The 13,577-nt window shown below is 35.5% G+C and overlaps 1 protein-coding gene and 1 pseudogene across 1 annotated transcript in view; both read left to right on the top strand.

Moving 5' to 3' along the window:
- ZMYM1 (zinc finger MYM-type containing 1) overlaps nt 1–13,577 on the top strand; it is an 84,402-nt gene that overhangs the window by 48,556 nt on the left and 22,269 nt on the right. The window lies entirely within an intron of this gene.
- Nucleotides 5,275–8,385, top strand: LOC101399381 (large ribosomal subunit protein uL6 pseudogene; annotated as a pseudogene).

Genomic DNA, 13,577 nt, shown 5'->3' with positions numbered 1-13,577 from the left:
CTATCTAGCAAAAATATCCTTCAGATATGATGGAGAAATAATAATTATCCCAGATAAACAAAAGCTAAGGGAGTTCATTGCCACAAGACCCCCACCACAAGAAGTGCTCAAGAAGGCCCTCATCCCTGAGAAAAAAAAGAGAAAGGGGATTCAAAGTTTTGAACAAGGAGGAAAATAGGTTGACAAAAACAAAAAAATTGCAGTCCTCTACCAAAATAGATTAGCAAAAACTTAATTATAAAACCAAAAATCAAGGGAAGGTAAGCACCAAGCATAAATATAACCTCATCATGTTAAACACGAACTCACAACACAAGAAGGAATAGGATGTGACAACAATAATTTAAAAGCAGAAGAGGATAGGGATCGAATTGACTTAGTCTAAGGAAATAAGAGGCCATAAAAAAAATGGACTATCACATCCATGAGATTTTTTATACAAACCTCATGGTAACCACTAACCAAATAATCAGAACAGAATCACACACGATTAAGAAAGAGAAAACTAAGAGAACCCCCATACAGAACTACCAGACTGAATTGGACGAGAAACAAAAGAAATGTAAAATAACTGGAAAAAGAGCAATAAAATAACAACAACAAGCCCACATGTATCAATAATTACCCTAAATGTAAATGGAATGAACTCTCCAATCAAAAGACACAGAATGGTGGGATGGATTAAAAAACAAGACCCAACAATATGCTGCCTCCAGGAAACACATCTCAGCTCTAAAGAAAAAAAACAAAGGCTCAGAGTGAAAGGATGGAAGACAATACTCCAAGCTAATGGCAAACAAAAGAAAGCAGGTGTTGCCATACTTATATCAGACAAAGTTGACTTCAAGATAAAACAGGTAATGAGAGACAAAGAGGGACACTATATAATGATAAAAGGGACACTCCACCAAGAAGACATATCACTTTTAAATATATATGCACCCAATACAGGAGCACCAAGATACATAAAGCGACTATTAACAAACCTAAAAGGAGATATTAACAACAACACAATAATAGTAGGGGATCTTAACACCCCACTCTCATCAATGGATAGATCATCCAGACAGAAAATCAATAAGGAAATAATGGACTTAAATGAAAAATTTGATGAGATGAACTTAACAGATATATATAGAGAGCACTCCATCCAAACACAGCAGATTACACATTCTTCTCAAGCTCACATGGAACATTCTCAAGAATAGACCATATGTTGGGAAACAAGGCATGCTTATATAAATTTAAGAAGACTGAAATCACAACAAGTATCTTTTCCAACCATAATGCCAGGAAGCTAGAAATCAACTACAAGGGAAAAACCAGGAAAGTGACAAAGCTGTGGAGACTCAACAACATGCTACTAAAGAACCAATGGATCATTGATGAAATTAAAGGAGAAATCAAATCATATCTGGAGACAAATGAAAATGAAAATACACCATACCAACTCATATGGGATGCAGCAAAAGTGGTCCTGAGAGGGAAACTCATAGCAATACAGGCCCACCTTAAGAAATAAGAAAAAGCCCAAGTTGGCAACCTCAAACAATGCCTAACAGAATTAGAAAAAGAAGAACAAAAAAAGCCTAAAGTCAACAGAAGGAGGGAAATAATAAAAATCAGAGCAGAAATAAATGAAATTGAAATAAAAATAAAAAACAGTAGAAAGGATCAATGAAACAAAGAGCTGGTTCTTTGAGAAGATAAACAAAATTGACAAACCCTTAGCCAGACTCACCAAGAAAAAAAGAGAGAAGGCTCAAATAAATAAAATTAGAAATGAAAAAGGAGAAGTTACAACAGATACCATAGAAATACAAAAGATTATAAGAGAATACTATGAAAAACTATATTCCAACAAATTGGACAATCTAGAAGAAATGGATAAATTCCTAGACTCATACAACCTCCCAAAACTGAATCAAGAAGAAATAGAGAACCTGAGTAGACCAATCACAAGTAAAGAGATTGAAACAGTAATCAAAAACCTCCCAAAAAATAAAAGTCGAGGACCAGATGGCTTCTTTGGAGAATTTTACCAAACATTCAAAGAAGACTTAATACCTATCCTTCTCAAACTATTCCAAAAAATAGAGGAAGATGGAACACTTCCCAACACATTCTATGAGGCCAACATCACCCTGATACCAAAGCCAGGCAAAGACAATACTAACAAGGAAAACTACAGATCAATATCCCTGATGAACATAGAAACAAAAATCCTCAACAAAATATTGGCAAACCAAATACAGCAATACATTAAAAAGATCATACACCATGATCAAGTGGGATTTATACCAAGGACACAGGGACAGTTCAACATCCACAAATCAATCAATGTGATATACCACATTAACAAAACGAGGAATAAAAACCGTATGATCATCTCAATAGATGCAGAGAAGGCTTTTGACAAGATCCAACATCCATTTATGATAAAAACTCTCAACAAAAGGGGTATAGAAGGAAAGTACCTTAACATAATAAAGGCCATATATGACAAACCCACAGCCAACATCATACTCAGTGGGGAAAAACTGAAAGCCATCCCTCTGAAAACAGGAACAAGACAAGGGTGCCCACTCTCACCACTCTTATTCAATACAGTACTGGAGGTTCTGGCCAGAGCAATTAGGCAAGAAAAAGGAATAAAAGGAATCCAAATAGGCAACGAAGAAGTGAAACTCTCACTGTTTGCAGATGACATGATCTTATATATAGATAACCCTAAAGAATCCATTGGAAAATTATTAGAAATAACAGCAACTACAGCCAAGTGGCAGGGTACAAAATCAACTTACAGAAATCAGTTGCATTTCTATATACCAACAACAAACTAACAGAAAGAGAACTCAAGAAGACAATCGCATTTACAACTGCAACAAAAAGAATAAAATATCTAGGAGTAAATTTAACCAAAGAAGTGAAAGACTTATACAATGAAAACTATAAGACATTATTGAGTGAAATCAATGATGACATAAAGAAATGGAAAAATATTTCATGCACTTGGATTGGAAGAATAAACATAGTTAAAATGTCCATACTGCCTAAAGCAATCTACAGATTCAATGCAATCCCAATCAGAATCCCAAGGACATTCTTCACAGAAATAGAGCAAAAAATACTTACATTCATATGGCGCAACAAAAGACCCCATATAGCTAAAGCAATCCTGAATAAGAAGAACAAGGCTGGAGGCATCACAATCCCTGACTTCAAAACACACTACAAAGCAATAGTAATTAAAACAGCATGGTACTGGTACAAAAACAGACACACAGATCAATGGAGCAGAATTGAAAGTCCAGAAATAAAACCTCATATCTACGGGCAGCTAATCTTTGACAGAGGAGCTAAGGACATACAGTGGAGAAAGGAAAGTCTCTTCAATAAATGGTGCTGGGAAAACTGGACAGCCACTTGCAAAAGAATGAAAGTAGACCATCTTCTCTCGCCATACACAAAAATTAACTCAAAATGGATCGAAGACCTGAAAGTGAGACCTGAAACTATAAAACTCCTGGAGGAAAATATAGGCAGTATACTACTCGTCATCAGCCATAAACGGATCTTTTTGAATTCCATGTCTACTCAGACAAGGGAAACAAAAGAAAAAATAAACATGTGGGACTTCATCAGATTAAAGAGCTTCTACAAGACAAATGAAACTAGGATCAAAATGAATAGGGAACCCACCAGCTGGGAAGAAATATTTTCAAACCATATATCTGACAAGGGATTAATCTCCATAGTATATAAAGAACTCACACAACTGAATAACAAAAAAACAAACAACCCGATCAAAAAATGGGCAGAGGAAATGAATAGACACTTCTCCAAAGAAGATATACAGATGGCCAATAGGCACATGAAAAGATGCTCAACATCACTAATCATCAGGGAAATGCAAATCAAAACCACACTTAGATATCATCTTGCACCCGTTAGAATGGCTATAATCACCAAGACAAAAAGCAACAAATGCTGGAGAGGCTGTGGAGACATGGGAACCCTAATCCACTACTGGTGGGAATGCAAACTGCTGCAGCCTCTATGGAAAACAGTATGGAGATTCCTCAAAAAATTAAAAATAGAAATACTTTATGATCCAGCTATCCCACTACTGGGTAATCCAAAGAGGCTTATGCACCCCTATGTTCATCGCAGCATTATTCACTATAGCCAAGACATGGAAGCAACCCAAGTGTTCCTCGACTGATGACTGGATAAAGAAGATGTGGTATATATATATATATACACAATGGAATACTACTCAGCCATAAAAAAAGACAAAATTGTCCCATTTGCAACAACATGGATGGACCTGGAGGATATTATGTTAAATGAAATAAGCCAGACAGAGAAAGACAGACACCACATGATTTCACTCATATGTGGAAGATAAACTAACACATGGACAGAGAGAACAGTTTGGTGGTTACCAGGGGGAAGGGGGGTAGGGGGTGGGCACAAGGGGTGCAGGGATGCATTTATATGGTGACTGACAAACAATAATGTACAACTAAAATTCACAATGTTATAAACTATTATGACATCAATAAAAAAAAAGATATCTTCTCTGACCACAATGGCTTGAAGTTAGAAATCAGTAATAGAGGGAAAACTGGAAAATATATAAAGCTTTAGTAATCAAAACAGTATGGTACTGGCATAAAGACAGACATATAGAACAATGAAATACAGTCCAGAAATAAACACTCACATATGTGGTCAAATGATTTGCAACAAGAGTCCCAACACCATTCAAAGAGGAAAAGACAGTCTTTTCCATAAATAGTGCTGGGCAAACTGGATATCCACATAAAAAAGAATGAAGTTGGACTCTTACCTAACACCATAAACAAAAATTAACACAAAGTGGATCCATGACATAAATGTAAGACCTAAAACTATAAAACTCTTAGAAGAAAACATAAGGCACAGTTTCACGACATTGGATTTGGCAGATTTCTTGGCTATGACACCAAATGCGTAGGCAAAAAAAGAAGGAATAGACAAATTGGACTTCATAAAAATTTTTAAGTCTTGTGCATCAAAACACACTATCAACAGAATAAAATGGCAACCCACAGAGTTGGAGAAAATATTTGCAATTCATATATCTAATAAGAGATTAATATCCAGAATATAGAGAACTCCTAAAACTCAAAAAAAAAAAAAACCAACCAGATTCAAAAATGAGCAAAGATCTTGAATAGACATTTCTACAAAGAAGATATACAAATGGCCAATAAGCACGTGAAAAAGATGCTCAACGTCACCAATCATTATGGAACTGTACGTCAAAACTACAATGAGACCACCTCACATCCATTAGGATGGCTACTTTAAAAAAAACAACAACAAAGTAACAAGTGTTGACAAGGATCTGGAGAAATTGAAACCTTTGTGCACTGTTGGTGGGAATGTAAAATGGTACAGCTCCTATGAAAAACAGTATGGCAGTTCCTCAAAAAGTGAAAAATAGAATTTCCATATGGTCCAGCAAATCTACTTCTGGGTATGTACTCCAAAGAATTGAAAGCAGGGTCTTGAAGACTCATGTTCATAGCAGCATTTTTCACAATAACTAAAACATAGAAGTAACCCAAAGTGTCCATCAATGGATGAGTAGATAAGCAAAATGTGGTACATACATACAATGGAATATTATTTAGCCTTAAAAAGGAAGGAAATTTTTACATATGTTACAACATAGATGAACCTTGAGGACGTTATGCTAAGTGAAACAAGCCAGTCACAAAAAGCAAATACTGTATGATTCCACTTATAGGAGGTACTTAGAAGAAGGGAGAATGGTGGTTTCCGGGGCTGGGGGAAGGAGGAAATGCGGAGTTATTGTTTAATGGGTATAGAGTTTCAGTTTTGATTAAAAGAGCTATGGAGATGGATGGTGGTGATAGTTGCACAACAATATGAATGTACCTAATGCTATGGAACTGTACACTTAATGATGGTTAAGATAGTAAATTTTATACTGTATGTATTTTACCACAATAAAAAAAATTGGGGGAAAACAAAGGCAGGTTGAACAACAGAAAGCCTACTACCAAGAAAAATACAAATAACTTGATAGTGATATCAGGTTACAGAATTGTCCCAAAAAGCATTAGGAAATATACAGAGACAGAAGAAGGAAAAAAAAAAAAAGCTGAGATGTGAAGAATAGAAGTAGAAATAACATCTGTATAAAATGACTTCTGGGGGGTTGGGGGGGTGGGGAGAGGAGTAAATAATTCCCCAGAATAGCAGCTACACTCAAATGGTTCATTAAAAAAATGTATTACGTGTGTAACATAGAAAGAGAGCTCTTATATGATAAAGTAAATGGAGTAAAATGTTGTCAATAGGAGAAACTGTTTATACACAATGTTATATGGATGTTCTTTGTATTATTCTTATACTTGCAACTTTTCTGTAAGTTTGAAATTAATTACAAATTTCAAAAATGTTTTTAATTTCCCAGATTAGAGAAAGAGATATATAACTGCTAAAAAGAGTTCAACAAATGCCGAACAAGATAGACTTAAAAGGTCTTTGCCTCATCTACTACAAGAATGAAGGCCATTCTTAGCAGATTGTCAGCCTTCCAGAAAATGTCAACATCACTCTCAAGGGATGCACAGTTATTGTGAAGGGTCCCAAAGGAGGGACTTCAATCACATCAACATAGAACCCAGTCTCCTTGGAAAGAAAAAGAAGAGACTCCAGGTTGACAAATGGTGGGGAAATAGAAGGGAACTGGCTACTGTTCCCATTACCTGTTCTCATGTACAGAACATGATCAAGAGTGTTACACTGAGCTCCCATTACAAGATGAGATCTGTGTATGCTCATTTCCCCACCAATGTCATTATTCAGGAGAACAATTTTTTTGTTGAAATCTGAAATTTCTTGGGCAAAAAATACATCTGCAGGGTTCAGATGAGGCCAGGCATTGCTTGTTCAGTATCTCAAGCCCAGAAATAAGAATTATTTCTTGAAAGAAAAGACTTTAAACTTGTATCAAATTCAGCTGCTTTGATTTAGCAAGCCACAACAGTTAAAAACAAGGATATCAGAAAAAATTTTGATGATATCTATGTCTCTGAAAAAGGAATAGTTCAGTAGGCTAATGAATAAGATTAAATTGTCCAGCTACAGAAACAACAAGATGCCAGATGATTCCTATGACTTATTTGTGATATAAAATAAAAGATGCAATAAAAGCCCAGTATTGATTTGGGGGGAGAAAAAAAGATAGACTTTTAAAAATCTAGACAGTTTATGGTAAGATTTAAAAGACGTCAAAGACAATGAGAAAAAAAATTTAAGTTTCCAGAGAGAAAAATAAAAGTTGGGCCCTCCCACTACAAAACATCTAGATGCTACAATAAACACACACTTTCCATACACAAAAGTCATCTCAAAAGGGATTAAAGACTTGAAAGTAAGACCTGAAACCATAAAACCAGAAGAAAACAGAGAGTAAGCTCCTTGATATCAGTCTTGGTGATAATTTTTTGGATCTGACACCAAAAGCAAAGGCAACAAAAGCAAAAATCAAGAAGTGGGACTATATCAAACTAAAAAGCTTCTGCACGGCAAGGGAAACTATCAACGCAATGAAAAGGCAACCTACCGAGTGGGAAAAAATATTTGCAAATCATATATCTGATAAGGGGTTAATATCCAAAATATACAAAGAACTCACACAACTCAATAGCAAAAAAATAAACAAGCCAATTAAAAAGTGGGCATAGGACTGCATAGACATTTTTCCAAAGAAGACATACAGATGGCCAACAGGTACATGAAAAAGTGCTCAACATCACTAATCATCAGGAAAATACAAGTCAAAACCACAATGAGATATCACCTCATACCTGTTAGAATGACTGATAAGTGATAACAAGTCTTGGCGAGGATGTGGAGAAAAGGGAACTCTTGTGCACTGTTGGTTGGAATGGAAAACAGTATGGAGGTCCTTCAAAAAATCAAAAATAGAACCACCATATAATCCAGCAATTCCACTTCTGGGTATGTGTCCAAAGGAAATGAAATCACTATATCAAAAAGATATCTGCACCCCTATGTTCACTGCAGCATTATTTACAATAGCCATGATGTGGAAACAACCTAAGTGTCCATCGACAAATGAATGGATAAAGGAGTGTGGTTTATATATATACACACAATAGAATGTTTTTAAGCCATGAGACAGAAGGAAATTCTGCCATTTGCAACAACATGGATGGACCTTGAGGACATTATGCTAAGTGAAATAAGTCAGACAGAGAAAGAAAAATACTGTATGATCTCACTTATATGTGGAATCTAATAAAACTGACCTCTATAAACTGACAACAGATAGGTGGTTGCTAGAGATGGAGGGAGGGGGGTGGGTAAAATGGGTAAAGCTGGTCAAAAGATACAAAATTCCAGTTATAAGATAAATAAGTCCTTGGGATGTAATGTACAGCATGGTGACTAAAGTTAACAATGCTATATTGTATATTTAAAAGGTGCTAAGAGAGTGGATCTTAAAAGTTCTCATCACAAGAAAAAAATTGTAACTATATGAGGTGATAGATTTTAACTAAACTTATGGTGGTAATTATTTCACAATATATACATATATCAAATCATTATATTGTATACCTTAAACTAATACAATGATATATATCAATTATATCTCTAAAACTGGGGAAAAAATCAACACACACACTTTAAAAAGAACTGTGAAAAGTAAGCCCTGAGAACAAATGCTGATCACAGCACTGCTATTGGAAGACAAAGCCTTGGGCCACCAACAAGGAATTGGAGCTAAACTCCCACATTAGGCCAGGATCTCAAATGGAGCCAAAGTGGTCTCAGTTTGCTAATGCCCTATGGATCCTAGAAGAAGCAAATGCAAATCATTTCTGGAGAAATGTATCTCTAATGTAGGCTCTCAGGATTCCTAAGGAATAAGATCAAAAAGAATGAGCTCACAAAAATCACCAAACACACAAGGAAATAAACCACAGCCAGAAGGAGTAGAAACAACAGATTTAGACACCCCCTGAGATCTTAGATATTGCAATTATCAAATGCAGAATATAAAATAACAAAGGATGATATATTTAAATAAATAGAATATGTAATCACAAAAATGAGCCTATGCAACCAGAGCCTATGCAAAATGACTAGGCATGTTTGGGAAAGGACAAAATAGTATTTTAAGAAATTAAAGATATTGTTGAAATAAAAAGCACAATGGATGAGTTTAACAAATTAAATACAACTGAAGAGAGAACTCATGACCTAGAATACAGAATTGAAAAATATTGACAAAATACAACACACAGACACAATGAGATGGAAAAAAAGAGAAGTGAAGTACACGATGAAAATGTCTGATAAAATCCAACCAGAGTCTCAAAAGGGGATAAATCTGAGAATGAAGGAGAGGCAATATTTAAAGAGATAATGGCTGATAATTTTCTAGAACTGGTAAAAACCATAAATTTAGAGATACAGAAACACAACATATATCAAGAAGGATAATATCAAGAAACCTACATCTGAGCTAGTGCTCTATAGAATAAAAAGACAAAAGAAGACCTGAAATACAAACCAGAAAGAAAAAGACAGATCACCTACCAAGGAATGACAATCAAATTGATAGCAGATTTCTCAGTGGCAACAAGGGACAGAGGACAAGTGGAATACTATTTTTAAGCACCAAGAGAAATACCACCTAAAATTCAGTATCCAGAGAAAATATTTTTTTTAAATAATGACAAAATAAAATTTTTTTTCAGAAAAAACTAAGAGAGTTCATCACCAAGAGGTCTTCACTAAAGAAATTTCTAAGGAATTTACTTCAGGAAGAAGGAAAAGAATAATTACAAAAAAAAAAAAAATTCTGAGATGCAAGTAATAATTACTAACAAAGAAATTGGTAAATATGAACGTATGTCTAAACAATATTATAATATTAATAATTTCTAATTTCTGTGGTAAAAAAATAAGACTAGACAGCAATAATATGTAATTGAGAGGGAGTGATTAGATTAAAAGTATCCTAGGTCCATCGTTTTATTCTGGGATTAGGTTACGATATTCATTAACTTTATATTCTAAATGTGCATAGTAATATGTCAGGGGAAACCACTAAAATAATAGAGTATATAACTCACAAACTAGTAGAAGAAGAAAAAATGGAATAAGGAAAAACAGAAAATCAATGTGAAGGGGAGAAAAAGGCAAAAAGCGAAGGAAGGAAGGATTTTTTTTAAGCTGAACCAATATATATCAAAAGTAAACTGGTGTAAACATCCAAATATATCAATAACTGCAATAATACTAAATGCATTAAAGTTGTCAGTTAAAAGAGATTGTCATAGTGGATAAAAAACCAAACAAACCTAGCTATATTCTGTTCAAAAGAGACATGTCTAAAACATAAAGATCCAGACAGATTGAACTTAAAAGGTTGAAAAAGATATAGCTGGCAAACACTATTGAAAAGAAAGCTGACATAGCTACACCAATATCCTAAAAATAGGCTTGATGACAAAAAACATAAATAGAGATAGAGAAGGTTACTGCATAATGATAATAAATTTAGTGCATCAGAAAGACAATTCTAAACGTATAGATTCCAAACAACATATCCTTAAAATATTTGAAGCAAAAATACATAGAGTTACTGAAAGAAATTAACAAATCCACCATCATACTTAGAGACCTAAACACACATCTCAATTAGGAAGAACAGAAAAAAAAGCTGTAAAAGATTTCAAGAATGCAAGCAGCAGGTTTGATTTAATAGATGTAAATAGAACCCTGCACCCCAAAATTAGAGAATACACATTCTTCTCAAGCACACATGCAACATTTACAAAAATTGATAACCAGGCCATAAATCAGGTCTCAACAAATTTCAAAGAACTTGTATCATACAGACAGTATTCCTTGACCACAATGCAATTGATTTATAACTCAATGACAAAAAGGTTATTTTTTAAAGTGTACAGTTTAAAAAATTTAAACATGTGTCTAAGACTTCAGCTTCTATTAATTGTGAATTAGGAAATTTGGACCATCACTCCAGCTGAAGACAACTAAAAAGGCTACATATAATATTTTTGTTAAATCTTCCTAAAAGGATCAAATTGCTAAAGAAATACCAGGCCAAGATTGAACCCAAAACAAAAATCCAGAGAGGTTAAACTTAACATTTGACACCATTCATGCCCCACAGGACAAATGCTAATCAAAAAGAAGCTAAGAATCAATTTTTGACAGCTCTCCAGGCCTAGGAGGACAGAAGTTGGAGTCCAGAGCCTACCAAGAGTGAGGAAACTTAATGAGCCCCCGAGGTTTATAGATAGAATCCCAAAGGGCTGCAGTCTAAGAGCAAAGGTGTACTACAAGTAAACCAGACCTTGAATATCTTGAAGCCAAGCACCAAGTCAAGACCAAAGTTGGATTAAGGGGAATTAATATCCTGAAGCTCAGCTTTTTAGTACCCCTAGGTCTGAAGCAAAAGTAAACAAGAATCCTTCTTGAGAAAGCTTTTCTAGGATATAAATTATTTTTACAAATAATTTTTAAAATACAATTTTCAACATACAAGCATAACCAGACACTTGAGGATACAGGACAACATAAATGAGAGCAGGCACAAACAACAGAAATTTTTAAAAGATCCACAGGAACTCCAGCAAGTCAGATTACCAGACACAGACTTCAAAACAACAATGCTTACTATGACCGTGGACACAAAATTGAATTTTAAAACTCAGCTACACAAAAAGTGACATAGAATTTTGTAAAACACCAACTAGAAATGCTAGACCAGAAAAATACCATAGGTAAAATTAATAACCTGATGAATGAGTTGTTGGGGTTTTTTGTTGTTACTAGGACAGCTTAGATAAGCCCTAGAAAAAAATGAGTGTACTGAAAGGTAGGTCAGAAGACACTATTCTGAATAAAGCATAGAAAAATAAAGAGAGAAAAATTCAGGGGAATGAGAACCACAGAATGGGAAAAAATATTTGCAAATCATATCAAATAAGGGCCCAGTATCCAGAATACATAAAGACCTCTTACAACTCAACAACAAAAAGAACCCAATTTAAAAATGGACAAAGAATGTGAGACATTTTTCCAAAGAAGTTACACAAATGGCTAATAACCACATGAAAAGATGCTCAATGTCATTAGGCATTAGCGAACTACATTTCAAAACCACAGTGAAATACTACTTCATACCCACCAGGAGGGCCATAATCAAAAAATGGAAAATAGGGGGCTGGCCCAGTGGCATAGTGGTTAAGTTCGCATGCTCTGCTTCAGCGGCCCAGGGTCCGCAGGTTCAGATCCCGGGCACAGACCTATGCACCGCTCATCAAGCCATGCTGTGGTGGCATCCCATATAAAGTGGAGGAGGATGGGCACGGATGTTAGCCCAGGGCCAATCTTCCTCAGCAAAAAAGGAGGAGGATTGGCAACAGATGTTAGCTCAGGGCTAATCTTCCTCACAAAAAAGAAAAAAAAAAGGAAAATAACAAATGTTGGTGAGAAATTAGAACCCTCATATATTGCTGGTGTGAATGTAAAGTGGTACAGCCACTGAGGAAAACAGTTTGGCAGTTTCTCAAAATGTTAAAAAGTTACCATATGACCCAGGAATCTCATTCCTAGATACATACCGAAAAGAACTGAAACACATATTCCCACAGAAACTTGTACATAAATATTCATAGCATCACTATTCATAATAGCTAAAAAGTAGAAACAACCCACTGTCCATCAACTTGATAAATGGATAAACAAAATGTGGTATATCCATACAATAAAGAATATTATTCAGCCATAGAAAACAATGAAATAGTGATACATGCTACAACATGGATGAACCTTGAAAACATTACACTAAGTAAAAGAAGCCAGGCACAAAAGATCACATATTATATGATTCCATTTATATGAAATGTCCAGAATAGGGAATCTGAAGAGACAGAAGGTAGATTAGTGGTTGCCAGGAGCTGGGGGCAGGGAGGAATGTGGAGTGACAGTGCAGTTTTTTGTGTGTGTGTGTGAGGAAGATCAGCCCTGAGCTAACATCCATGCTAATCCTCCTCTTTTTGCTGAGGAAGACCGGCTCTGAGCTAACATCTATTGCCAATCCTCCTCCTTTTTTTCCCCAAAGCCCCAGTAGATAGTTGTATGTCATAGTTGCACATCCTTCTAGTTGCTGTATGTGGGACGCGGCCTCAGCATGGCCGGAGAAGCGGTGGGTCGGTGCGCGCCCGGGATCCGAACCCAGGCCGCCAGTAGCGGAGCGTGCACACTTAACCGCTAGGCCACGGGGCCGGCCCCAGTGCAGTTATTTTAATGAAAATGTTCTGGAATTAGGTAGTGATGATGTTTGCACAGCCTTGTGAATATACTAAAAACCACTGAATTTGATGGTATGTAAATTATATCTCAATTTAAAAGAATATTTTAAAACTATAGGAGGGAAAATAAAAGACATAAAGTGACCATATATCATGGTTGCCTAGGACAGTCCA

This window comes from Ceratotherium simum, chromosome 22 (assembly GCF_057802395.1).
Source record: "Ceratotherium simum simum isolate JZ-2026a chromosome 22, ASM5780239v1, whole genome shotgun sequence".
NCBI classification, from domain to species: domain Eukaryota; kingdom Metazoa; phylum Chordata; class Mammalia; order Perissodactyla; family Rhinocerotidae; genus Ceratotherium; species Ceratotherium simum.
This window is presented reverse-complemented; position numbering and strand designations above follow the sequence as displayed.